This window comes from Giraffa tippelskirchi, chromosome 4 (assembly GCF_054371585.1).
Source record: "Giraffa tippelskirchi isolate mGirTip1 chromosome 4, T2T-mGirTip1v1.2.pri, whole genome shotgun sequence".
NCBI lineage: Eukaryota > Metazoa > Chordata > Mammalia > Artiodactyla > Giraffidae > Giraffa > Giraffa tippelskirchi.
Genome location: NC_137278.1, coordinates 17,505,844 through 17,532,383, shown reverse-complemented (window position 1 = coordinate 17,532,383; position 26,540 = coordinate 17,505,844). Strand labels below are relative to the sequence as shown.

Genomic DNA, 26,540 nt, shown 5'->3' with positions numbered 1-26,540 from the left:
GGTGCTTACTTCAGAAGAAAGGCCGGGCTTTACGAACACCTGCTGGATGGTTTTAGGTTCTTTATTTGCATTTTCATTATTTAATCATAACCAGTCATTTCTCTCCTTAACACAGTCTCTCTTGCTCTCCGACCCCCAGTTTTCATTTGTGTGCCAGGAGTGGCATCAGGGGGCCATGGCAGAAGGAGCCTGGAGGGAGAGCTGGGCAGCTGAGTTCGTGCCCAAGCCCTGGTCCTCACCAGATGTGTGACCTAGAATGAATTGTTTCACCTCTGCCAGCCTCCAGTCTCTGACTGTGGGAGGGAGAAAGCCCTGAGTATCTCAAAGAAGACTTTGAGACCAGTGTAGCTGTAGAGACAGCATAGCCGTGCTCGGACAAGCATCTTGTCCCTCCTACCCCTCACGCTGTTGCTAAGTGACTGTCACCTTTTGATCCCTGTTTCCCTAACTACAACATCAGGGCACTGGACTTGCTGATCTTGGAAGACCGCCCCCCTTCCTGATGTTCCTTGTGGCCCCAGATGAGTTGGGGTGGGTGATGGGAGGAGGGCTGGAAAGGGGTCAGCAGGCATGGCCCTAGGAGCCCAGCACCCTGGCCTGTGGCCGGCCCCAGCCTCATATTGGAATCAGCTTTGCAAATCTGCCCACCAAAGAAGATGGCTTTTTGCCCTAGAACACAAAACATTATACTGAAAAATGTTATCAGCATGTCTGGGTTAAGCCTCCACTGGCCCCTGCCACCCTCAAATATGTTTCAGCTCTTAGCATGCCTTGGCTGGCTGGACACAGGCTGGAGATCGCAAGCCAGTCTGATCTGATAGAATGTGAAGTGTGTCTGCAGTCACTGGTACCAAAGATGCATGGGCGTTTTGAGTGTTCTTAGTTATCTGGTCTCTCATCTCTGTGCGTCCATTTCCACCCACAGTGGTATTTGTCAGCTTCTGTCGATGAGTGGGATTTGGGTTGGGGTGTGAGGTTGGGTTTCTGGTGTGAATTTCTGAGGTTGGTTACAGGTGCTGAAACCGGGGCCAGGGCCTGGCTGGGGGTGGGGTGTGGCTGCTCATGGTGCTTCCTGTGGGAGTCGGGCCTCGGGCGCGGACGTGGACCAGTTCACCGGAGCAGTAGAGGGTCCGATGGGGAAGGTGGACTCCAGAAATGGCTCTGGGGTAGGGCTAGAGGAGCCGGCCGGGGCGCCCGCAGCTCTTCTGGTCTAGAACAGGGTGGGGGATGGATAGGGGCTGGGCTTGAAGGAGGGCCAGTTTAGAGCAAGCCTGGGTCTTCGTCCCAGAGAAAGAAAGCTAAAGGTATTTACCCAAACTGGGTCACTGGGTAGTGGGAACCCAGAACACTGGCCAAGGCCGTGGGTATCCCAGGATTCAGGGCTGGGCAGGGGGGTGAATGAAGGAAAAGGGGACCCTGAGTGTCAGCCCTTTGTGATGGGCTGGGAGAAGAAGAGGGGCTCAGAATGTCCAGTCAAGGGAGGCAATGGCAGCAAGAACAGGATCCATTGCACAAATGACTACAGATGGGTGTCCACATGCATATGGAGATCCACCTACCGAGATGTTTGTGGAGGCATTGTGGTAATGGGATAAAATTGGAACAACAAAAATGCCCATTGGAACAACAAAAATGTCTGTAATATATACTATACAGTGGGATACTCTGGTGATACTGAAAAGAATGACAGACTTGTAGGATTAAATGGACTAGCACTAGTGGGAAAAAATTACAGGTTTGTTTCCCTTATATAATCCCACATATGGAGGGAAGCAGTTGCTGCTTACCAGGGTTGTCAGGGACCCAGTTTCCTTCTTTCCCATATCACCTTCATGAAAGGTGTTGGCTTTTAGAGCCTTACACTAGTTTCCTCATGGCCCCAAAATGGCTGCTGTGGCTCTGAAGATCACATTTATGTATAAAGAATGAGGAGGGGGTGCTGGTCAGTGCCAGATACAATTGTTTTTTTTTTTTTTTAATCTGGAAATTGAGAGACTCCAAGATGCCCCCTGGCTCCTCCTCCCTTGCCATGGGCCATCTCACCTTCATATCTCATTGTCCAGGACGGGGTCTCACCTGCTTATGCCCAGCTGCAGGGAAGGCTGCGGCAGTGAGTATCTGGCTTTGCAGCATGAGAGCAAGGAAAGAGAGTCTAACAACGCTGTTAAGTCAGCCAGCAAATAGGATTTGCCCCATGCATGTAAAGAACTCCATAGGCAGAGTTTCCAGGGGACTTGTGATAGTAATTGCCTCTGGGGAATAAGATGTGGGATAGAGAGGAGAATAGCTCAGTTTTTTATTTTATATCCTTTCCTACTCTTTGTTTTGTTGTTGTTGTTACAACATGTGTACGTGACTTTTTCCATTAAAAAACTTAATTAAAACCAAACAAAGCAGTGGATGCAATTCACTGTTAGTAGATGAGAGAATTGATTCAGGAGACAGTCTGGGGAGAGCCCTGGGGCTTCTATTTTTGGGGGCCTGGCCATTTACAGGGTACCTGTAGCCAAGTCGAAGGGTGTGTATATGGGAAGATCCTAGTGCCTGGACTATAGGCGTGGAGGATGGAGGCAGGGCTCACCCAGGGGAGCGCCAGTGTGGGCAGGGGCAGGAGCTGGGAGGGCCAGATCCCATCCTCAGGACATTTACTTGGTGAGTTTTCATGATTCTCTTGCTGACTGCTTCCAAAGGGCAGTGTTGAAACTGACTTCTCAGGAAAATCACTCCCTGCCTTGCTATAGAAACTGACGTATGTTTCTAATTCTGCTCACCAACTGGACGCAGTCATTGATGACGTGACGTGAAGCAGAAATGGGAAGAGGATCTGAATCAGTCCTTGAATCAGATGACTCGGATGAGATTGGAAGAGCGTGAAGGAACATGTGGTTTTGCTTTTCCTGAGGGTAACTCCACTTAAGGGCTTCCCAGGTGGTGCTGATGGTGAAGAATCCTCCTGCCAATTCAGGAGACCCAGGAGACGTGGGTTTGATCCCTGGGTTGGGAAGATCCCCTGAAGGAGGCAACGGCAACCCGCTCTGGTATTCTTGCCCGGAGAATCCCTTGGAGAGAGGCCTCACGGGCTACAGTCGCAAAGAATCGGACACGACTGAGTCACTGAGCACACTCGCTCAGAGTATTGAGCTCAGGCTTTGTCGGGCAAGTCTAATGAGCCCTTCTGTGAATAGCAACCCTTTGTTTCTGGGTTTTCCAGACTTTGAGTGCCCTTCTCTGGAGGAGGTTTCTAAGAGCTCATGAAGATCAAAGAAAATTAGGAGAAAGAAAACTTGCAGAATGCTTGGTAAAACCCAAGCAACAGTGGATTGTTGCTGGAGCAACAGTGTCTGGAAAAGCCCTGTCTCGTTTGCTGTTTCTAGTGGTGACCTCCTTCTGCAGATGCAGACGACTGCTCGGTCAACTCTGAGACATTCAGGGTGATACTTTAAGGACTGTGTGGCACGGTGAGGCTGGGAGGGGAACCTGTGTCCTGCTGTGCAGGTTCTGTGCCCTCGACCAGCAGTAGTAAAGGGTCTTGTCCCCTTGGGAGTCATAGAGAGGGCAATGGAGGCTTTACTGTGGGGTCCCCTCTGCCTGTCCTCTCATGGGCTCTAGTGAGTGGCAACCACACGCTGGCAAATGTTTAACAACTGACCAAAAGAAAGACAAAAACAAAGTCCTCATCTGCCCATTTCTGTGGTGTAAATACTCTCACCAAGCTGCTTCCAAGGTACCAATGAAACATCTCTGAGTGCCCATTTGGGAAGAGATGCTCGCTTATGGCCACAGCGATGTGGTGAGGCCTGGCTCCATACACACTGACTGGGGTGGTCCATGGCCGTACTGATCAATGGCAGCCCCCCATCATTCATGAGAGAGGAGAGGAGGGGTGACTGAGCAGCCTGAGGATCACCGAGACCCGGGAAACACAGCTGCGTGACTCAGGGGTCCTGCCCCGAGGAGGCCCAGTGAAGTCACTCTGAGGTGGGTGCTCCGAGTTGACTGTTCTCCAGAAGGGATGGTTTTAGGGTGTCACCGTAACCACTTCCTATCAGCATCAGCGACCTCGGGGACTCATCCAAGGTCACACAGCGAGTGACTGCCCACCCGAGGCTCTTGCCTCAGCTCTGAGAACAAGCTCTTACTTCTCAGAACGTCAGAGAGCGTGGGGTTCAGCCACTCTCTTCCCCCCATGGGCCAGAGGGACAAGAAGGGGTGCTGGCCTGAGGCCTGGAGAGGACCCCAAACTCCCAGCCTGCATGAAGACGTCCCCCTGCCCCCCACTGTCCCTCAGGGGCAGCCTGCCCTCTCCCTTCTCCCTGATCCAGGAAGGAGCTGCTGTCCAGGGCATGCAGAAGGCATTCAGGGGTGGTCCTTGGAGTACTGGAGAAGTACCACAGGATCCTCTCCCACCAGTGTGGCTGAGCCAGGCCGGCCCTGGGGAGCGAGGTGAGCCTGAGGAGGAAGTAAGGTGACCCCTGGCCTCCAACCTCCGTGACCTGTCATGAAGGACTCTGACAGGAAGTGACTCTCCACCACAGGGGGACCCCTGGATGCCCTTGGGAGCTAATCCCCACGTCACCCTTTGAAAAATTAAAACACAATCCTACAAAGAAAAATAGCACATAGATTAAAGTGCAGTTGCCAGAGCCCAGCTGGCTGGACTTGACCCCGGGCCGCACCAGTCCCCAGCGTGTGATATTGACCATGTCTCTTCTCCGGTCTCCAGCTCGGTTTCTTCACTTGCTGTTTGTTCAGTCGCTCAGTCACGTCCAACCCTTTGTGACCCCATGGGCTGCAGCACACTATGCTACCCTGTCCCGCACGATCTCCTGGAGTGTGCTCAAATTCATGCCTATGGAATAGATGATGCCATCCAACCATCTCATCCTCTGTCACCCCCTTCTCCTGCCTTCAATCTTTCCCAGCATCAGGGTCTTTTCCAATGAGTCAGCTCTTCGCATCTGGTGGCCAAAGTATTGGAGCTTCAGCATCAGTCCTTCCAATGAATACTCAGGGTTGATTTCCTTTAGGATTGACTGGCTTGATCTCATAGTCCAAGGGACTCTCAAGAGACTTCTCCAGCACCTACAAAATACAAATGATGATGGTCACTAGAACCTGCTTTGGAAGGCTGTGGTGAGGATTAAGTGACTGTGGATACTTGAATATACTATTGACACATGTACAGTCCCTGGCACGTAGCAGGAAATCAGTAAATATAAGCTACCTAGTATTATTTATATTAAAGCTGGTGGTCTCTGAATACTGAGGTGTCTTTAAGTGTTTGTGGAGTTTGGCTTGTTGGGAAGGGAACATCCATGCTGGTCACCCTGCTCCCAGCCAGTCTCCTCGGTGTTGGTGCGTGCAGGCTTTGAGGCAGTCACGTGTGTCCTTCTATATGCAGGCTCCTGACTTCCATTTCTAAGCCTCTTTCCCCATTGCACCCTTGAGAATATTGCCTCTGTCACCAGCCAGGGGCCTGGACTGCCTGGAGGCAGATGCTAAGCAGCAGAAGGATGCAGATGGGCCTCCGTTCCACGGGATTAGAATTCCAGATCCACAGCTTCGAAGCTCTGTGATACTGGCCGGGTTATTTCACCTGTCTGAGCCTTGATTTCCCATCTGGAGCAACGAAATGGACGTAGTTACTGATACTAACTGTGAGAAGTAAGGAGCCCAGTTGTCAGTGTTGAAGGAGATCGTGGAAACGTACCAGGTCCAGAGTGGGGATCCAGCCTCTCCCAGCCCAGTGCTGAGCACGTGTGACGTGGTGCAGGGCATCACGTCACTTCGTCCTCAGGTCACCTGAGGAGGAGCCGCAGGTCCCAGTGGACCGATGGTCCAACGCCGAGGGCCGGGCGTCGGCCGAGTGGCTTGGCCGGTCTTCGCTCCGAGGCTGCTGGGCGGCTCTGCCGCCTCCTGTTGTGTGTGTTCCCTTTCCTTCTGCCGCGTTTGAGGAATGCGGCCTACGAACCGCCGGCCACAGGTCTGAATGGGCCCTTTCTCCCCTGAGGACACTTGGATGGAGGCTGGGACATCCGGAGACGGAGAGTCACAGGTGTGGATGGTTTCTGTTTGCCTCTTGGGTCTCAAGTGTTTCCTCTGATAACATTCACAGAGAGCAGTGCTGCTGGACGTGGCTGCCCACCCCGAGCTTGGAAGTGCCTGGCTGGGGAGGAGCGGGGAGGGGAGAGGGGAGGATGGAGAGAAGAAGGATGGAGAGGAGGAGGAGGAGGGGGAAGATGGAGAGGAGGAGGGGGGATGGAGAGGAGGAGGGAGGATGGAGAGGAGGGAGGATGGAGAGGAGGATGGAGAGGAGAGTGGGGAGGAGGAGGAACTGGAGGATGGGGAGGAGGAGGGAGAATGGCGCAGGGAGGAAGATGGAGAGGAGGAGGGAGGAGGAGCAGAATGGGGAGGAGCCAGAGTAAGAAAAGGAGCTAGAGAGGAGGAGGGAAAGAGACTGCCCAGTGCTTGAGCAGAGCCTGAGCATACTTTTCCTGAAGGCATTTAGAAAGCCTGGCTTCCTCCTGGCTGAGGAGTCCCTGAGTTATCTGCACCATAAAGGGCGATCATGCTCCATGACGCAGGGGGTGAGATACCATCAGAATGAGAATATATTTAGAAGACAGGAAGTGAGCCCTCCAGCCTGCCCTTGCCTTTACAGCGGGTGTTCTCACCTTGTGAGCCTCCGTCCCTCAGTTGATGGACAGGCTGCTGCAGGGTGACACAGAGGAAATGGCTCTGGCCATCCTGCTGATGTGTACTTTTCTTCTCTCTCTGTCTCTCCTCGCAGGCTTTACTGGGGTTGTCCCAAAGCGATGGGGAGCCGTGACATTTTGCTAGGAACTGAGTCATTTTGCTGGATTTTTTGAGCTGTGTCCCTGATTAGTAAACCTGTTTCAAAAGTGGGAAAATGCACAGGGCTATTTTTAAGTGTTCTCAGCATCAATGTTCCTAATTCCTAGAACAGACATCAGCGTCTTTCTCTTTTCAAGTGTAGATAAACACTGAGCAGCTGTGTGACCTTTGGCAAATGAGACTTGCCGGGTGTCAGTTTGCTCATCTGTGAAATGGGGCTAACACTACCTATCTCATGGGGGAAGGATGGGCCCACAGACCATGTGTACTTTCTCCCCTCCTCCCCACTGCAGTGTGCACTGCCTATGGGCATTCAGTGTGCTCACAGTTCCTCTTATTATTTTTATAAGACTGACAGGTCCAAGGCCAGCATGGGGACTGGGTGAAATCATCTATTTGCTACACACAGGTGTGTCTACCAGGTTAAACTCTACCTTTGGTTGGCTACTGGGGGAAACAAAGTGAAACCTGTATTTAAATCTGTCTGTCTTCTTAAATCAGCTGGACTTCCCTGGTGGCTCAGTGGTGAAGAATCGCCTGCCAATGCAGGAGACACGAGTTCGAAGCCTGTGCCCTGCAGCTACTGAGTCCACGTGTCCTGGAGCCTATACTCCACAAAAGAAGCCAGGACAATGAGAAAGCGGCTAACTGCAAAGAGAGAGACAAGCCTGCATGGCAAGAAGACCCAGCTCAGCCAATAAATAAATAAATAAACAAACAATAAATAAGGAAAATAAAAAAGTCATCAACCATCAGCAAACTTGGCAATGTCTATCCAGTAATAAGCGTTTGCCAGGGTCCCCTGTGCTACCCCGTGAGAGCGTCCAGAGACAAAGGAAGAAACACAGCCGTGGTGGGGGACTCTGTCCAAGGGCGATGGAGACAGACAAAAATGATTGCGAGGGGTCACCTCGCTCAGCTCGGGAACGGCTTCTGTCCGTCACTGTCCCCGGACACCTGGGATGCAGTGATATTAGAAAGCTTGGGACAGCTGATGAGGGAATTTTTATAGGTACGCTCTGTGTAGACATGGCCCCTTACAGTAAGCTGTGCACAGTAGGTTACATTCCAAGAGAAACACTCCTGTGTGTCTAATATAAACTCTAGCTCCTCTCAGCTTGGTGTCCCGTGTGTGCTGGGCACGTTGCTCGGGGCTTTCATCCTCACACCCGCTTTGTGGGGTCCCTGCTCTGACCATCTCAGTTTACACCTGGGGCCAGACCCTCAGCCCAGGTCCTACAGCTGAGAGAGGGTGGAGCTGGGACCTGAAGAGAGATCTTGGTGTTCCTTCAGGTTACCGAGATCCACTTGGGCAGTGTGTGCAGAGACAGCAGGATTAACATTACTGTGGCATGTTCTGTGTGCTCAAAGAAAACACTTGTAAGAAACTTTAGCGGATTTATTCCTTCTCTGCAGTATAACTCAATGTGTGACATGACATGAATTTATGTTACATATGACATACAATACATGATTAAGTAAGTATATGGGCTTCCCGAATGGCTCCGCGGGTAAAGAATCTGCCTGCAATGCAGGTTAGATTCCTGGGTTGGGAAGATCCCTTGGAGTAGGAAATGACAACCCTCTTCAGTGTTCTTGCCTGGGAAATCCCATGGACAGAGGAGCCTGGCGGGCTTCAGTCCACAGAGTTGCAAAGAGTCAGACAGGGCTGAATGACTAAGCACAGAACACAAGTGGGCTTCCCAGGTGGCTCTAGGGGTAAAGAACCTGCCTGCCAAAGCAGGTAGATGTAAGAGATGGGTGTTCGATCCCTGGATCAGGAAGATCCCCTGGAGGAGGGCAAAGCAAACCCACTCCAGTATTCTTGCCTGGAGATTCCTATGGACAGAAGGGCCTGGTGGGCTATAGTCCTTGGTGTTGCACAGAGTCGGACACTACTGAAGCAACTTAGCTCTCGCGCATGCATATTAATACTGGAGTGGGTAGCCAATCCATTCTACAGGGGATCTTCCCAACTCAGGGATTGAAGCTGGGTTTCCTGAATTGCAGGCCAATTCTTTACCATCTGAGCCACTAGAGAAGCCCTATATGTGTCATATAATACGTGCTTAAATATATACTGTATAATTGGTATATTGGTAAATTTCCAGTCATACAGCTTTCTTATCCAGAGGGTCAGAGTTGAACTCAAATTAGTCAACGGAGCTGACTAATTCCCATTCCTTATAAGTTCAGGGAGGAGCCACGTGGAAGCTATTGTTGGAAGGAATCCTAGGTGAGCCTAGTGTTTGGACTACACTAGTTTGGACTACAGTCAGCCTCCATTTTCTTCATTCTGTATCTGTGTTTTCAACCAATCTTGGATCAAAAATATTTGAAAAAATAAATTCCAGAAAGTTTCAAACAAGCATTTGCCATGATGGCAACTGTTGACATAGTATTTGCATTGTATCCGGACAACAGTTCATCTAGAGGTGACCTCACATCTAAGAGAGGATGTCATAGGTTATATGAGAGTATTACATTATTTTGTACAGGGACTTGAGCACCCAAGAATTTCAGAGCAATCCCCCAGAGCTACTGAGAGAATGATTGTGTTTTTGAATGACTGGGGAAGAAGTCCTAGATGTGGTGGTCTGAAGGCAGCTCAAGTGTAGCATTGGAGCTGGGAGTCTGGTGAGCTGGTGCACATGGCCTGGAGCTGACCTGAGCCTCTCAGAGCCGCTCAGGGGTCACAGATCACGCTTCTCTTTTAAGAAAAACAAACTCCAGCACAGAAAGCCGTCTGCTAGGCTGTAATAAGCAACACGGAGCAGGGATGAGTCTCCACCAGGTGAGAGCACCGTGCAGGCTTCTGAGTGGGATGGTTGTGGGTGGCAGCAAGGTGAGGGGTCAGGAGCTCTGTCACCACCTTCTCCTCCTGCTATCAATTTTTCCCTGGAAGTTCCCACGTGCCCCGAGGGCCGTTGGTTTCCATCATGGGGCACCCCCAGCACTGCCTGGGTCTCAGGGCGGGGCAGAGTGTCGGTGCAGAAGGCTGCCCTCGCTGGCTAGGCTCTGGGCTTGCTCTCCTTCCATGCTCTGGAGCTGAGTGAGGGTTCTGGAACCAGGGTCATTTAGAGAGCCTTGGGGGCTGATGGAGACCCCTGAGCCTTGTCTGGAACCCAGCTGGACACGCCTCATTTTTTGACAGGTAACAGGGGAGGAAATCAACCCTGAATATTCACTGGACGGACTGATGCTGAAGCTAAAGCACCAATATTTGGGCCACCTGATGCGAAGAGTTGACTCAGTGGAAAAGACCGTGATGCTAGGAAAGATTGAGGGCAGGAGGAGAAGGGGGTGACAGAGGATGAGATGGTTGGATGGCATCATCGACTCAATGGGCCTGAGTTTGAGCAAGCCCTGGGAGATGGTGGATAGGGAAGCCTGGCGTGCTGCCATCCATGGGGTTGCGAAGAGTTGGATACAACTTAGCGACTGAACAACTGCAACAACAGAGGTGCAGGGGAACATGGAGGGTGCCCAGATGCTGGAGTGAGATCTGAATTCTCGTTCTAGCTGTGTGGCCTCAGACAAGTCATTTCACCTTGGAGCCTCGATTTTACCATCTTTCCAATGGGGATAATAATATTTATTGTTATAGTGCAGGGAGGAATAAATGACATGAGAGAGTTATGTAAGGTGCCCAGCACTGTGCCTGGCACAAAGAAGGTAGCTGATAAACAGAAACTATTATTAATGAAATGCAGCAGCTTGGGATGAGAGATTTGGCTTCTTTAACAAAGCTGTCTTGGAGAGATTTTTACATCCTACTGTACTGTGCTAAAGAGACAACTAAATTCCTGTTTACATATAAACCTAAACCCTCTTATTCTAACTGTGCCACTACCTTAAAAGACATATATTTATGCTTTCGGTTTTAGCTGTTCATATGTTTAAAAGTGGCACACACTTCCAGTGTGATTATGCTAATGTACACAGGAGTTTAACAACTGCGCTCTCTGCTCTAACCATCTATTTGAACTACATTGTGCAAATAAGGTGTTATCTTAAATAAGCTCCTAATATAACTCAGTAATCACTATAATGCTTTTTGGTGAAATTGTGGTGTTATTACTGAATTTAGTCATGAGTCTCAGATACCGAACCTTCGAACAAACACCAGCAATGCCCAGTTGCTGAGCTCCCGGCCAGGAGGAGATGGATGTGGCTGTCCTGGTAGGCTGGAAAGGGGAGGGGGCAGCTGGCATGTGCAAGGTCCTGGGTCCAACACCCACAGGAGAGGGTTAGCCAGGGTGTAGGATAGCAGCTGTCAGAGGGAGGATCACCCTTATCAGAAGCCTCATCACAAAGTGGAGAAGGACTAAGCCCTGCAGGCCCGCACATTCCAGCCACAGGAAGGCTGGGTCTGACTCACGAAGTGGAATGCGGGCCGGGAAGGACTTCAGCCAGCTCCGCGGGTCCTCTCTGCCCAGCAGACGCCACCTTCACTGCCTCTTGGGAACTTGGCTTGCAGGTGCATTTCTTTGACTATCTTAAGGGGGCGACTCAGTTTATCTTCACGTTGCATTAAAGAAATAGGAAAGCAATATGAGGGCGTGCGTGTGTGCACGCGCTCAGTTGTGTCCAACTCTTTGCGACTCCATGGACTATAGCCCGCTAGGCTCCTTTGTCCATAGGATTCTCCAGGCAAGACTACTGGAGTGGGTTGACGTTTCCTCCTCCAGGGGATTTTCCTGACCCAGGACTCGAACCTGGGTCTCCTGTAGCTATTGCATTGAAGGGGGATTTCATTACCACTGACCCACCTGGGAAGCCCTGGAAAACAGAACATCAAGGTGCAAATGGAGGATTTAAAAAATATACTAATAGCTGCCTCTTGTGTGCTCCCTCCCTCCCTTCTTCCTGCCTCCCTTCCTTTCCAGTTTGCTCTGAGATCTAGGAAAAGCCTCAGCTTTCTCATGGGTAAAGTAATAGTATAGATGATATTATGGACAGAGTTGTGTCCCCCAGATTCACAGACTGAAATCCTAACTCCCAGGACCTCGGACCTGACTGTATTTGGAGACAGAATTTTTAAAGAAATGATTGAGGTAACGTGAGGTCACATGGTGGGCTTAACCCACCATAAGTGGGGGGAGATTGGGGCATAGAAACACACAGAAGGGTGACCGCGTGAGGACGCAGGGAGAAGGCAGAGCGTCTACAAGCCAAGGTGAGAGGCCTGAAGGGAAACCAACCCTGCTGACGCTTTGATCTCAGACTTCCAGTATCAGAATAAATTCTTGCTGCTTAAACCACCCGGTCTGTGGTACTTTCTCGCGGAAGCCCTGGCACATCAAAACAGATGTAAATCTCCAGGTAGAGAAATGTCACTTCTTGCTGCTGGTTACCCAGGGGTGGGGCAGCTGGGAATTAGGCAAATGAAGTTGGATCTCGAGAGGGGTCTGGAGCCTGTGGTCTGGGAACTAGCACTTGTCTGGCTAGCTGTCTTCACAACCTCGATGCTATCCGGTCTGCCCCTAGGGTGGAGTGTGTACGGCTGGCTTCCTCTGCCCCAGGCACTGTATGTTCTTGGCAGATTTTGTCCATTGAGCAGGTAAATGTGACGGGAAGGAGAGCCTGGTGATTTATTAAGTGGCGTTGAAAGAGCAAAGCGAAAAACAAGAGACGGACTCACTACGGTGACGGGAGGGGAATGAGGTTAGTGCTGTGGGGTTAGAAGGGCGCTGAGCCGTGGTCTGGTCCAGACCATGCATCTCACAGCTGGGAACTGGGGCCCCAGAAGAAAGGAGACTTATCCAAGACAGGGCTAACTCTAGGCCACCCATCTCCTGAACATTGCTGGTGATGCTTTCATGGGATTGTCCTCATTTGGAGAACAGGAAAGGAAAAAGAAGAGGTTCATTTCGTATTCACAAACACCTAATGCAGAGAACACAATGTATTTAAACCCTAAAAGTCTCCCAACGAAATGGCTTAAGTTCACTCTTTGCTGTGTGGAGGAGTCATCATGGTTGTTGTTCAGTCATTCAGTCGCTCAGTCATGTCCAGCTGTTTGTGACCCCATGGACGGCAGCATGCCAGGCTTCCCTGTCCCTCATTATCTTCTGGAGTTTGCTCAAACTCAAGTCCATTGATTCAGTGGTGTCATCCAACCATCTCATCCTCTCTTGCCCTCTTTTCCTCCTGCCCTTGGTCTTTCCCAGCATCAGGATCTTTTCCAGTGAATTGGTTCTTCACATCAGGTGGCCAAAGTATTGGTGCTTCAGCATCAGTGCTTCCAAAGAATATTTAGGGTTCCTTTAGGATTTCCTTTAGGAATGACTAGTTTGATCTCCTTGATGTCCAGGGGTCTCGAGAGTCCTCTCCAGGACCATAGTTCGAAAGCATCAATTCTTCGGTGCTCAACCTTCTTCATGGTCCAACTCTCAAATCCACACATGACTACTGGAAAAGCCACAGCTTTAACTATACAGACCTATGTCATCAAAGTGATGTCTCTGCGTTTTAATATGCTGTCTATGTTTGTCAGAGCTTTTCTTCCAAGAAGCAAGCATCTTTTAATTTGGAGGCTGCAGTCACTGTCTGCAGTGATTAAAAACAGTTAAATGTTATCATCCATCCACTGTGTGTGAATGACTGTGAAGGTCAGGAAAACAGGCAACCAGCTTATCTCGGCTCATCTGAGAATGACCCTCATCTCCGGCATTGTTTACGTTCTCTGGGACCTGCGGCTCCAGTCACACCAGTACTTTCTCCTGGTGAGGTGCAGTGAGGGTCACAGGAGGCGGGCAGGGTAGGATAAGCACTGTTGCCTGCCATGGAAAATGCTGGAATGCCTGCTTTTGTTGAGTCCCTCCTACACCAGGGCGCCTCAACCTGGGTCTTGCTCCTGAAGCCCTGTCCTCAGTCTTGCTCTGGAGAGGAACAAAGCCACTCACAGGCCACATGTACACCACCTAATGGGCCAATGTCATCCCTTAAATACCCCGGCATTACCCTTAAGAGGTAGTCTGATAAATGGGCTTAGTGACTTTTGTCAGATGGAAGCAAAAACAGAGAGACGGGATGAGGGCAGTTGCTGGGGTTCAACTAAGTCTCACAAACCATCACCTTTGCTAGTGGGGAGCCCACAGCATGTGGCATGTCTGTGGGTCTGCACCACTTGCAGGGCTGCTCAACTTGTGGGAGAGGAAGTAGAGGGATGGAGGAGCTGGGGGAACCTCACACCCAGGGTCACCCCGCTAGGGGATGGGCTCAGCTGGGACTCAAACTCAGACCTGCCCTGTTGCCAGGCTGTGTGCCTTCTTCTTTCAACTGCATTGCCCTCGTGGGAGTATTTCCTGAAAGCCTGTGACCTGCTAGGGTGTGGAGAGGAATCAGAGCTGATCCCTGAACTGGGCCCTCAGCCTGGTACCAGGAGGCCCTCCGGGACACCCTGGGTTGGCGTAGGCGGTGACGTGGGGGGCACACGCCTTTTAAATCAGAAGTTTACATCTGAAAAAAGAAATAATCATTGCTCCACATTTAAAAACACAAAAATTAAAAAGAAGAGAAGAAAATGAACTTCTTGTATTTTCACAACCAGAAGTTCACTGCTATTTCTCTTTGGTGTATTTTGTTTTGGTCTGTTTTTTTCTTTACATGATAATTTTCTTACCTTGTTGTAATGATCCCTTGATGGTAGGCTTAGGTAGACAGGACCTAAGTTTTTCTCATTTTCCATTTTATCCCTTCACAGTCATGCAATTGGTGCTCAATGATTTTTTTTTTTTTTTGGACAGGAAAGTAGGATTTGTTGGTGGACATGAGTAAAGAGGGGCTTCCCAGATGGCACTAGTGGTAAAGAAATCCCCTGCCAATGCAGGAGCTTCAGGTTTGAGCTCTGGGGTGGGAAGATCCCTTGGCGGAAGGCATGGCAACCCATTCCAGTATTCTTGCCTAGAGAAACCCATGGACAGAAGAACCTGGCAGGCTACAGTCCATGGGGTCACACAGAGTCAGACACGACTGAAGTGACTTAGCGTGCAGGCAGGTGTAAGGAAGGGACAGCTGCCATTTGTCCAGGGGGCCACGATTAGGGATGCATTTAACCCCACAGCCACCTGATATGAGCCACTTTTTCTGCCACCATGTTTTCAAATTCATCCACATTAAACTTCATAAATCCCCACTTCTGGAAGATGAGGATCTTCTGGCGGCCAGGGAACTTGAACATGGCTGCACGGAGGGTCTCAATCACCTGCCCCTTGTTCTGCAGCTTGGTGCCGGTGGACATTATGACTTGGCCCATGTTGACCCTGGCCACTGTGCCCTGGCACTTTCCCGAGGCACTGCGGACACCTGTCTGGAGCCTGTCAGATCCGATCAGCTCCAGCGTGAACAACGTCTTGTGGATGCAGATGATGGGGAAGGGGTGGAGCTGCACACAGATAATGAGAGCCATCTTTGCCACAGCTTTTCACCAGGTACGTGTCAGCACAAATATGAGCAGCCTCCAGGGCTTGAGTGGGAACTCACCCACTTTGGTCTCCTTCCGCCCCAGGTCAAAGATGTGGATCGTAGCATCAGGGACACCTCGGCAGAAGCGAGACTTTGGGTACAGCTTGTTCTTATGATACCGATACTGGTAACGCCAGGCCGGGTAGTGGCCCATGGTGACACCAAGATCTTCAACGGTGAGTTGAAAATCTGCTGGAAGGCACTGAGACTTGCTGGTGTCCACTGGGAGCTCAATACACAGGAATTCCTCCCAGCAATGGGAAACGTCTAAGAATGGAAGAACCTGCCTCCACGGGCTGGAATACTCCATCTCTGAGGAAATTCAAGGAAAAGTTAGATGACCTCCTGATGGGAGAGTGGAAAGAGGATACTGTGATGGGGGATTTCCAAATCTAATGGAGCCTGGGTCTGGCAGACCGGCCAGGCCTTTCACAGGGAGTGGGAAGCTTTCCAAATGCAGCAGAAGCAGCTCTCTCGTCGGTCTGCCTCCTGCCTGACAAGGGTGTCCGCTGTGTCGAGGACTCGGCTAGAAATCCATCCAAACTAAACTGAGGGTTTGTGGGCACAGTGGTTGGAGCAGAGCTGTTTCCTGCAGAGGGTTGTCTTTCCATCACAGCTGAGACCAAAGCTTGAGAACCAGGTTCCATGTGATGCCAGCAACTCTGCCTCCCAGCTGGAAGGGAAGATCTATTTACATAGAAAGTCAGTAACAATAGAGACCAATTTGTGGTTGAGCCACAGTAAGAAGTCTGAAATGGGCTGGGTGACTCTGCATTAGGGTTGCTGGGTAGGACCTGGACACCTAGAGATGTGGGTCAGAAATCAAGGCAGGGAGTCGGATGGGTGAAAAGGGCCCTGAGTGACTCTCAGCTACAGAGAGGAGGGCGGCTTGAGAAGAGGCAGGAGAACGATGTCAGATCCACATTGTGAGGGCCTTCCTGCCCAGCCCACTTCCCCTGGACAGTGCTTCCTGGACAGCTGGCTGCTGTCTCATCCTTACCTACTTCTGATGGTGTCTAGTCAGGGAGGGGCTCGGTACAAGTGCAGAGAAAAGTGTTAGTTGCTCGGTTGTGTCCGACACTTTGCGACCTCATGGACTATAGCCTGGCAGGCTCCTCTGTCCATGGGATTCTTCAGGCAAGAATACTGGAGTGGGTTGCCATTTTCTTCTCCAGGGGATCTTCCTGACCCAGGGATGGAACCTGGGTCTCCCGCATTGCAGGGTGTGAATTTTCCAGTGTGCTGGGCTTCAAGCTGAGGAAGGACCTGAGAAGTTGGAAGAAGGGGAAAGAGAGGGATGCAAGGATGGAAGGCTGCTGCAAAGGAAGGCTGCTTGGCTGTGAGTATGAGAGAGAGGGAGTCAGAAATGAAATGCTCGCTCCTTTCCAGCTGGGGGTGGGTGGGCTCCGGGAGAGAAGGTGAGAGTCACCAGAAAAGGGTGGCCAATGTTTACCGCGTGTTCTCTGCTTCTGTTGACATGTCAGGAGCCCCCGATGGCTCGTTGGCCTGGCTGGGGATGCAGACACCTTTGGATGGATGGAGACCATGGGAAGTGATGAGTCAACCCTTACAGTTACTGTTTACTGAGTACCAGCCATTCAGCAAGCTGTGTGCAGGCTTCACGAACATGATCTGTTCTAAAACCAGCCCCCAGGGAGGCAGGCCAGGACTTGCCAGCTCGAGGAGGAACCTGCCAAGAGGACCGTGTGAATCTCTAGGTGCCAGCGAGGAGCTCTGGGGCAGATCCTGAACCCTCCTGATCCCCAAGGCCATGCCCAGATGGTGCATGACGGAGCCCTCCTCATGCTTGGCAGGTCCCAGGAGCAGTCTCCAGGTTGTGTAAGCGCTGTTCCCTCTGTGGGTCAGCATCTGAACCCCTCCCTCTGATAGGAGACTCAGAGGCTGGAGGAAAGGAAGGAGGCAGGGGCCATTCTGCTGGCGGCCTTGGTCCATTAAAGCCCAGGGTCTCTGAAGATGCTGCTGCCGGTCCGCCTCCCACTGAGGGGAAATGCAATATGCTTTTGACTTTATGTGGTTAAATTGAGGTTAAGCCGAGTACTGTGTAGCTGTTTCTACACATATTAGGAAAACCAAACAGCTGCGGGGCTGGTGTCAGCAGATCCCTGAACCTGTTTAAACCTGGCTGGGCCAGCTTTGTGTGAGTTGTGGCAGTGGCTGCATCTATTGAAACAGTGCTGAAGGGCACTTGAACTTCCCGCCGCCCTACCCACCCTTCTCATTCGCATCCCCTATCCCAAACCCTTCATCAGCCTCTTTCTCCAGAAAAGGTGGAGGAAAAATTACCCTTGCTGGATGCCGATTGAAGGGCTGTCTGTGTCCTGCACACTGACGACATTGTTTAAGACTGTGCCACCTCTGTGAAAATATTGGTTCTGTAGTGATGCCAAGATTTCTGAGTTAGCTATCAACCAGGGCTCCTTGTGCAAACTCAATCTGCTTTCTGAAAGGTTTAATCAGCATGAGATCTTTCCTAGAAAATGGTCACAGTGCTTGTGTGCTCGTCTCCTCTGTTCCCTGCTGGCCACCTGCAGCCGCTAGGGTAGGAGCCACGAAGCTTGGGCCGTGGGCATCATGACACAGCCAAGGGCTGGGGAGGGCTTCCCTGGGAGCTTAGTCAGCAAAGAATCCCCCTGCAAGGCAGGAGACACAGGTTTGATCCCTGGGCTGGGAAGATCCCTTGGAGAAGGAAATGGCAACCCACTCCAGTATTCTTGCCTGTGAAATTCCGTGGACAGAGGAGCCTGGTGGGCTATACGTCTGTCCACAGGGTCGCAAAGAGTTGGACATGACTGAATCGACTGAGCACACACGCCAAGGGCTGGGGAATTCTTTCTCCAACAGTCTGGGAGAGAGGACAACTCTTAGTTCCTCCTGGAGAGTCTTTAGAGACCATCGTTTAGAGAATATTGTTAAGCCAAGTATTAGAAGGAAAGTGTCAGAGTGGAGGAGGAGACTCATTGTTTGCACTTAAACCTTTGGTGTTTAGATTCAGAGACTCTCATTAATGAAGTTAAGACTTTAAACCATGGGTATCCATTAGCTTGGAAAGGAAAATTTAATGGTATTTCCTTTGATGTAATCACCTTGGAAATAGTGTTGTAATTCCAAGGCTCTAAGCAAACTTTGCAATCTGTTTTTTTTTTTTTCTCTTTGGTAAAATAATTCTATACAGATATGTAGATTGACAGGTGAAATTTATTTGGGAATGAGGTTATTTAAGCCATTAATTTACTTAGGATTAGAAGAGATTATTTGCAACTACTAAAAATAAATAAGGAGATTAAAATTTATGTAACCACCAGATTAACATTTTTTTAGGAAAACTTAAGCATGGCCAGAAATTAGTGACAAAGTGAGTGGAGCCTTGAAGTAACTGATTTAATATGTAGAATATACAAAGGACAATGGTTGGATAGACTCATCAGATAAATTTCCTCCTGCCTTTCTTCACCCCCAACCCCGCCCTGTTACTGTGTCCAGTTGCTTAAACATGACTGTTTTGAATTATGGATTTTCAGTAGGGAGGAAATTAATAGAGAAATATGTAATTGAAGCAGTGGGCTGGGAAGTTAGATTCTAAGCCTATTACTTCTCTGTTCTTAACTTCCTGTGTGACCTTGGTCAAAGCAATTCACCTCTCTGAGCCACAGCGTCTCTGTCTGCGAAGGACTATTGCTTGTCAGCCGCGGTAGGTGGGGGTGGGGGAAGAGAACCGAGGGAAAGGCTGGGGGACGTCTGGATGGGAAGCAGCAGAGGAGTCATAGACGGCTCCCGCGAGTCCTCCACGCCTCTGATTTTGGCCCTTTCTCTGGACTGATGTTTGTAATCTGTGGTCCCATTACAAACCTGTGGATAATACGGCCTGTTACTCCAAAATATTGAAAGCAAATATTAACTCAAGATAATGCAACTTGAGCAACATGAAGGTCAGCGAACCCAGAAGAAGAAAATATCCCCATGTGTTAAAAACGATGGCACATGATGCTTCCAGAATTGTTCATAAATTCCTGTTTTGTGGCAGCAAGAACCGGCCTGAGAAATGAAGGCCAGGGTATCTCAGGGCAGCGCTGCAATCATGTCAGATGTGCACACTGGCCCCAGTTGCTAAAGCGCTTCATGGCTGATAAGGTGCTAGTTACAGAGATGGGAACTAAATTTATAGTCGGCTTTTGTGGAGCCAATTTCCATGTTGTGCTGCCGGAGTTGAAAACGCAAGGAAATGTGCTTGAAGCCAAAATTGGCTTTGTGGCTCCAGTTTCCTCAGCTCAGCACCACCTGCCTCCAATCAAACTGTCCAATTACAGGAAACAATTGTTTTCTTGCTTTCTGGGAAGTGAAGAAATTCATCCAGTAAAGGACTGATTTCTAAATGTTTCTCCCCCACCTCACCCCTTTTTTAAAAAGATAAAAGAACAGAAATTAACAGCAGATCCAAAACATCAACACTGTTTCAGGGTGGGGGAGAAAGTGTTTCCCTAACAAATTACTTTCAGAGTTCAAAAACCAGAGTGATGTGGTCCATGCATTATGGTGCGATGGACCACAGACCCCGGATCTGTAATTACCTCTGATAATAATGTTATTAGCCACTCAGAAGAAAGGTTCTCCCTTTTAAGATGTGAGGCAGTAATTAAAGGCTGTGAATTTCACAGGTGAAATCTTGCAGAAAGTACGATTTTAAAGTCAAAGAATTTAGTGATCCACCTCTGGTTAATTAAACTTTCTTCTCAAAATAAAATCTTGTGTTTGAAACAATGAAATTGGCGGCAATGATACTATTTATCTCCAAGCCCAAGTCTCATTTCTTTAAACTTCAAATTGACTTGCTTCAGCTGATTTCTCTGAAATTGCTGAAATAACTGCAGAGAAGTTGAAGGGAAAATAAACCACTGGCCACGTGGAGGTATTTAGTGTGCATTGAGCAAGGGTAGTAATTATAGTACATACTTTCCTCTGGCAGGTGATATTTTAATGGAACAAAGAGACAAACTTCCCTTGAAGTGTTTCTGTGTCATCGCCTGAATTTTCTTTTTCAAATTAAAGATAGAATGGCTCAATAGTTCATGATTCAATAAAAGCCATGACCTCATGAAAACCACTTATAAGCAGTGTTCCACATCATTTTTCTTTAGGGTATTTACACATCAGAGGCTACCTCCAAAAGCTTACATGTACAACATTGATTTTTGCCACATTCTGAATCCAGTTCAGTTCAGTCGCTCAGTCGTGTCCGATTCTTTGCGGCCCCATGAATTGCAGCACGCCAGGCCTCTCTGTCCATCACCAACTCCCTGAGTCTACACAAACCCATGTCCATTGAGTCAATGATGCCATCCAACCATCTCATCCTCTGTCGTCCCCTTCTCCTCCTGCCCCCAATCCTACCCAGTATTAGGGTCTTTTCCAATGAGTCAACTCTTCGCATGAGGTGGCCAGAGTATTGGAGTTTCAGCTTCAACATCAGTCCTTCCAATGAACACCCAGGACTGATCTCCTTTAGGATGGACTGGTTGGATCTCCTTGTAGTCCAAGGGACTCGCAAGAGTCTTCTCCAACACCACAGTTCAAAAGCATCAATTCTTCGGCTCTCAGCTTTCTTCACTGTCCAACTCTCACATCCATACATGACCACTGGAAAAACCATAGCCTTGACTAGACGGACCTTTGTGGACAAAGTAATGTCTCTGCTTTTAAATATGCTATCTAGGTTGGCCATAACCTTCCTTCCAAGGAGTAAGCGTCTTTTAATTTCATGGCTGCAATCACCATCTGCAGTGATTTTGGAGCCTCAAAAAATAAAGTCTGACACTGTTTCCACTGTTTCCCCATCCATTTGCCATGAAGTGATGGGACCGGATGCCATGATCTTAGTTTTCTGAACGTTGAGCTTTAAGCCAACTTTTTCACTCTCCTCTTGCACTTTCATCAAGAGGCTCTTTAGTTCTTCTTCACTTTCTGCCATAAGGGTGGTGTCATCTGCATATCTGAGGTTATTGATATTTCTCCCAACAATCTTGATTCCAGCTTGTGTTTCTTCCAGCCCAGCATTTCTCATGATGTACTCTGCATAGAAGTTAAATAAGCAGGGTGACAATATACAGCCTTGACGTACTCCTTTTCCTATTTGGAACCAGTCTGTTGTTCCACGTCCAGTTCTAACTGTTGCTTCCTGACCTGCATACAGGTTTCTCAGGAGATAGGTCAGATGGTCTGGTATTCCCATCTCTTTCAGAATTTTCCACAGTTTATTGTGATCCACACAGTCAAAGGCTTTGGCATAGTCAATAAAGCAGAAATAGATGTTTTTCTGGAACTCTCTTGCTTTTTCGATGATCCAGCGGATATTGGAGATTTGATCTCTGGTTCCTCTGCCTTTTCTAAAACCATCTTGAACATCTGGAAGTTCATGGTTCACGTATTGCTGAAGCCTGGCTTGGAGAATTTTGAGCATTACTTTACTAGCATGTGAGATGAGTGCAATTGTGCAGTAGTTTGAGCATTCTTTGGCATTGCCTTTCTTTGGGATTGGAATGAAAACTGACATTTTCCAGTCCTGTGGCCACTGCCGAGTTTTCCAAATTTGCTGGCATATTGAGTGCAGCACTTTCACAGCATCATCTTTCAGGATTTGAAATAGCTCAACTGGAATTCCATCACCTCCACTAGCTTTGTTCGTAGTGATGCTTTCTAAGGCCCACTTGACTTCACATTCCAGGATGTTTGGCTCTAGGTGAATGATCACACCATCGTGATTATCTGGGTCATGAAGATCTTTTTTGTACAGTTCTTCTGTGTATTCTTGCCACCTCTTCTTAATATCTTCTGCTTCTGTTAGGTCCATACCATTTCTGTCCTTTATCGAGCCTATCTTTGCATGAAATGTTCCCTTGGTATCTCTAATTTTCTTGAAGAGATCTCTAGTCCTTCCCAATCTGTTGTTTTCCTCTATTTCTTTGCATTGATCGCTGAGGAAGGCTTTCTTATCTCTCCTTGCTATTCTTTGGAACTCTGCATTCAGATGGGAATATCTTTCCTTTTCTCCTTTGCTTTTCGCTTCTCTTCTCTTCCCAGCTATCTGTAAGGCCTCCTCAGACAGCCATTTTGCTTTTTTGCATTTCTTTTCCATGGGGGTTGTCTTGATCCCTGTCTCCTATACAATGTCACGAACCTCTGTCCATAGTTCATCATGTGTTATTTCAAGGCAACTGTCCCACTCCGCTCCATGAGTTCTCCTACATACAGGTGTTGTCATTGTGGTCATTCAGTCACTAAGTGGTATCCGACTCTTTGCGACCCCATGGATTATAGCCCGCCAGGCTCCTCCGTCCATGGGATTCTCCAGGCAAGAATACTGTTGTGGGTTGCCATTTCCTTCTCCAGGGGATCTTCCCAACCCAGGAATTGAACGCACGTCTCCTGCATTGGCAGTCAGATTCTTTACTGCTGAGTCACCTGGGAAGCCCAAACGGGCATTAGCTCAGAAGAAACACTGTTCTTCTCCTCCAGGAAGCCTTCCTTGATCAGATCAGGCAGAGACCATCTCTCACGTTCTGCCCCTGCTCTAGTCCTGTTTCAGGTTCTGGCCTGGGTAGTGATTTTCACTTCTGTAGTGTAAAGAAGCTCTTCAGGAATAGAAATTCATAGGCAACCAGGCTGTTTCTCAGTAAAAATGAATAAGGGATGGCTTTCCTCCTATTTATTTCTTCTGAGTTCCTTTAGAGAGAGAGCTTCCCAGTTCAGGAGCTGCGGGAGACAGGAGTTCAATCTCCAGGTCGGGAAGATCCCCTGGAGGAGGAAATGGCAACCCACTCCAGTATCCTTGCCTGGAGAATCTCATGGACGGAGGAGCCTGGTGGGTTACAATCCAGGGGGTCCAAAATAGTCAGATATGACTAAGCGACTGAGCACGCCCGCCCTTAGAGACCTTTTCTCTTCTCCGTATCCCCAGTTAGTGGTGGGAATCTAGGACTCCAGTCTGATCACTTTTTCCATTCATTCTGCAATTCTGGGCGACCTCATGCCCACTCATGACTTCACCTATAACTTTTGTTCTCCACAGCACAAACCTGTGTTCTCCTCCTTGTGCTCTGGGGGTCTGGGGTGAGATGCTGAGCGCACAGGCTCTAGGGAGAGGCCATTACCCTTGTGACACCAGAGCTGATGCTTGCTCTCCCGGAGTCTTACTTTTCTTACCAAATGGGGGAGTGGGTGGGATACCAGTGAGTTTATTAATCTGGAGAAATCCCTCCTCATTCTTCACCCTCAGCTGGGCCCAAGCATCACGGCCAGAGGTTCTCTCTGCCTGCCCTGCCCACCGCCAGCACCCCAGCCTTACACCACTCATGGCCACCCTGCTTCTGTGCCCAGCAGGGACTTGAGCTCTTTTCAACCAGAGCCACTGGCCAGGGCCTAGTATCCCTTGGCTTTGTTCCTGGGGTGGGAGGTGTCGAGAAGGCACCCAAGAAATCTTCCCTGAATGATCAGATCTGATTTCAATAACGGTCTGTGCTCCTTCTCCACCCCGTGCTCTTTATCCATAAGAATGAATTTCGGATTCTGCAAATCCGCCACTTCACAGAGATCTGGTGACTCAGGGGAGGACTGGGGCCTGGGGGCTTTCCAGCCACCTAGTTAGATGAAACCACACAGCGACCTTCCCTCCCCGCAGGGTGACCTAGTTCTCAATTCCTGTAGTCTCGGTGCCCTTGCTGCAGAATTCTGATGAGGCCGGGCCAGTTCACGGCTGGGGTTTGATGAGAAAAGGGAATTGAGATGGAGGTGATTGATTTGGACCTTGAGAAGCTGTGGGGACGTCACCCTGTTTTATTTTATTTTTTTCTGGCAGTGGGAACTAGTCTGTGGGAAGGGGGCTTCCCGTGACACTCCCTCCACCAGGCCCTCTCGGGAGATCTGCTCCATTCCCGTGGGATGAGATGGGAAGGCCGCCCTGACACACAGTATGGGAGATTGATTATCTCGGCTCTCGAAGCCTTTCTGGGTGAGTTTCCCAATTAGAATGAAAAATCGCTGACAATCCTGCTTCCACCCAGATCCCCATTTTGCTCTTTAGAGCTGAAATGGAAATTGAACTCCACGCATCTCGCCTGATTGAGTTCGTCTCCCAGGCAGTCCGGCTGGGGCTGCAGCTCCTCTGGGTTGGTGGATAGATGTTGGTCCTCCCTGCGCCCGGCAGGGCCGAGGGGGCCAGCAGAGACCTCTGCATCTCTGGTGGGCAGTGTTTTCTCATCCCCCATGGCAGTAAAGAGAAGCGGAGATGCTACAGTGGGCAGATTCCTTTTCTCCTCCACTCTCGGTTGACTCTTACTCATCTTAAAGTCCCTCCTCCATGGACCTTCTCCTGACTGTTCCCTGAAGCCTCCGTCCTCCAACCTCTCTCCTCTAACCTCCCTGGCGTGCTGGAGGCCCTCATTGGGAAACTTCTCAGGCTGGTTGTGGTTTTCTGCTTCCTCATCAGCCCCCTTACCACCTGGCAGCCCCTGGGGGGCAGGACTCAGGGTAAACACAGGGCCCAGGGCCCATGACCACTCAGTGCAGACTTGGAAGGAAGGAAAGGACCTTGCAGTGGTGATTAGCCCTCTGCCCAGTGGACTATTGGAATCTTTTGAAGACTTTTAAAAATAATGCAGAAGCCCTGGGCCCCCTGAACCAATGGGATCAGAATCTCTGGGCATCAGCATTTAAAAAGCACCCCCTGCCCCACAGGGTGGTTTTTCCCTTCAGGCCTGGAGGAGTAGGATGGCCCCAAAGGGCAGGAAGCAGGTTTTGAGTCTGGGTCTGGGCTTCCCTCCTGACTTTGTTTTCCTTACTTAAAAGGATGAGGTTGCTGGATTCTAGATACGACATATAAAGTACCTATGAGGGAATATGCACTCAGTAACTCTTGATCCTGTGGTTGCAAATGCTTGGTGCACATAGGATTTAAGCCTGTAAGGTTTGGAGTCAGGCAAGGCCTGGTTTGAGCAAGTTACTAAACTGGGCAGGCTACTTGACCTCAGCCTCAGCTGTCTCATCTGTGAAAGGGGTTTCATAATATTCCCCACATCACAGGTGTGTAAGGATTAAATGAGCTAAGCCATTCAAGTAATACAATTTGATAATCAGTAGTTATTAATATTATTTGTAGGGTAAGTGCTGAGGTTTATAGGAGAAAAAACAATTTGATGATGACAAATAAGAATTGTGGTTATTTGGACTTTTCTTCTAAAGCATATCACTTTAAAGATAAGTCATGTGACTTTCATAGATTGAAATATAGATTAGACTTATTCTATTATGTAATGCTATATTTGTGAACTTTCAACACATCTCCGGAGTGGAAATACATTTTCATTTGCTAATTTCTGATAACAAGGCAAAAAGTTTTCTTGTGTGTGTGTGTATGTTCAGTCATTCAGTTGTATGCAACTCTTTGCTGCCCCATTGACCGTAGCCCGCCAGTCTCCTCTGTCTATGGAATTTTCCAGGCAAGAAAACTGGAGAGGGTTGCCATTTCCTACTCCAGGGTATCTTCCCCACCCAGGGATGGAATCCATATTTCTTATGTCTTCTGCATTGGCAGGTGGATTCTTTACCACTCGGCCACCTGGGAAGCCTTAAAGCTTTCTTAAATAGACAATTATATTTTTAGGGAGGTGTAAACTGAAACACTGATTCCCACTTTTGCTCAGCTTGTCCTCCCTCTGACTGTAATCCCCTCTGAGGACCACACTCTTCTGCCTGCTAACTTGTGAGGGTCTTAGCCAGACTGAGCTGTTACACACAGGTGACCATGGGAAAGATTTTGTTTGGGGTTGAGCCTGTGAGCTAGGAGTCAGAGTTTTCCATCTCCTGGTTTTTAGTCCCCACTAAGGTTAATGGAGCCGAGGAGGCCACCATCCAAATGCATGCAGTTTAGCTTTCCAGTATGAGGATGAATGAATGGATTCCTGACGTGAAAAACCAATTCAGTGCTTAAAAATGATGGGAAAAATTATGAATGTCTAATTCCATTGTCTGTTGGTCCAAGACCTGCGACCTGAGTGATAGGATAAGCCTTCTCCTAGAGAAAAACTGTCAGTCGCTCAGTCGTGTCTGACTCTTTGCGACCCCATGGTCTGTAGCCCGCCAGGCTCCTCTGTCCATGGGATTTTCCAGGCAAGAGTACTGGAGTGGGTTGCCATATCCTTCTCCAGGGA

General features: G+C 49.2%; 1 pseudogene; it reads right to left on the bottom strand.

The window, feature by feature from the left end:
• Positions 1–1,060: 1,060 nt before the first annotated feature.
• Positions 1,061–15,478, bottom strand: LOC145545585 (large ribosomal subunit protein uL16-like; annotated as a pseudogene).
• Positions 15,479–26,540: the final 11,062 nt, after the last annotated feature.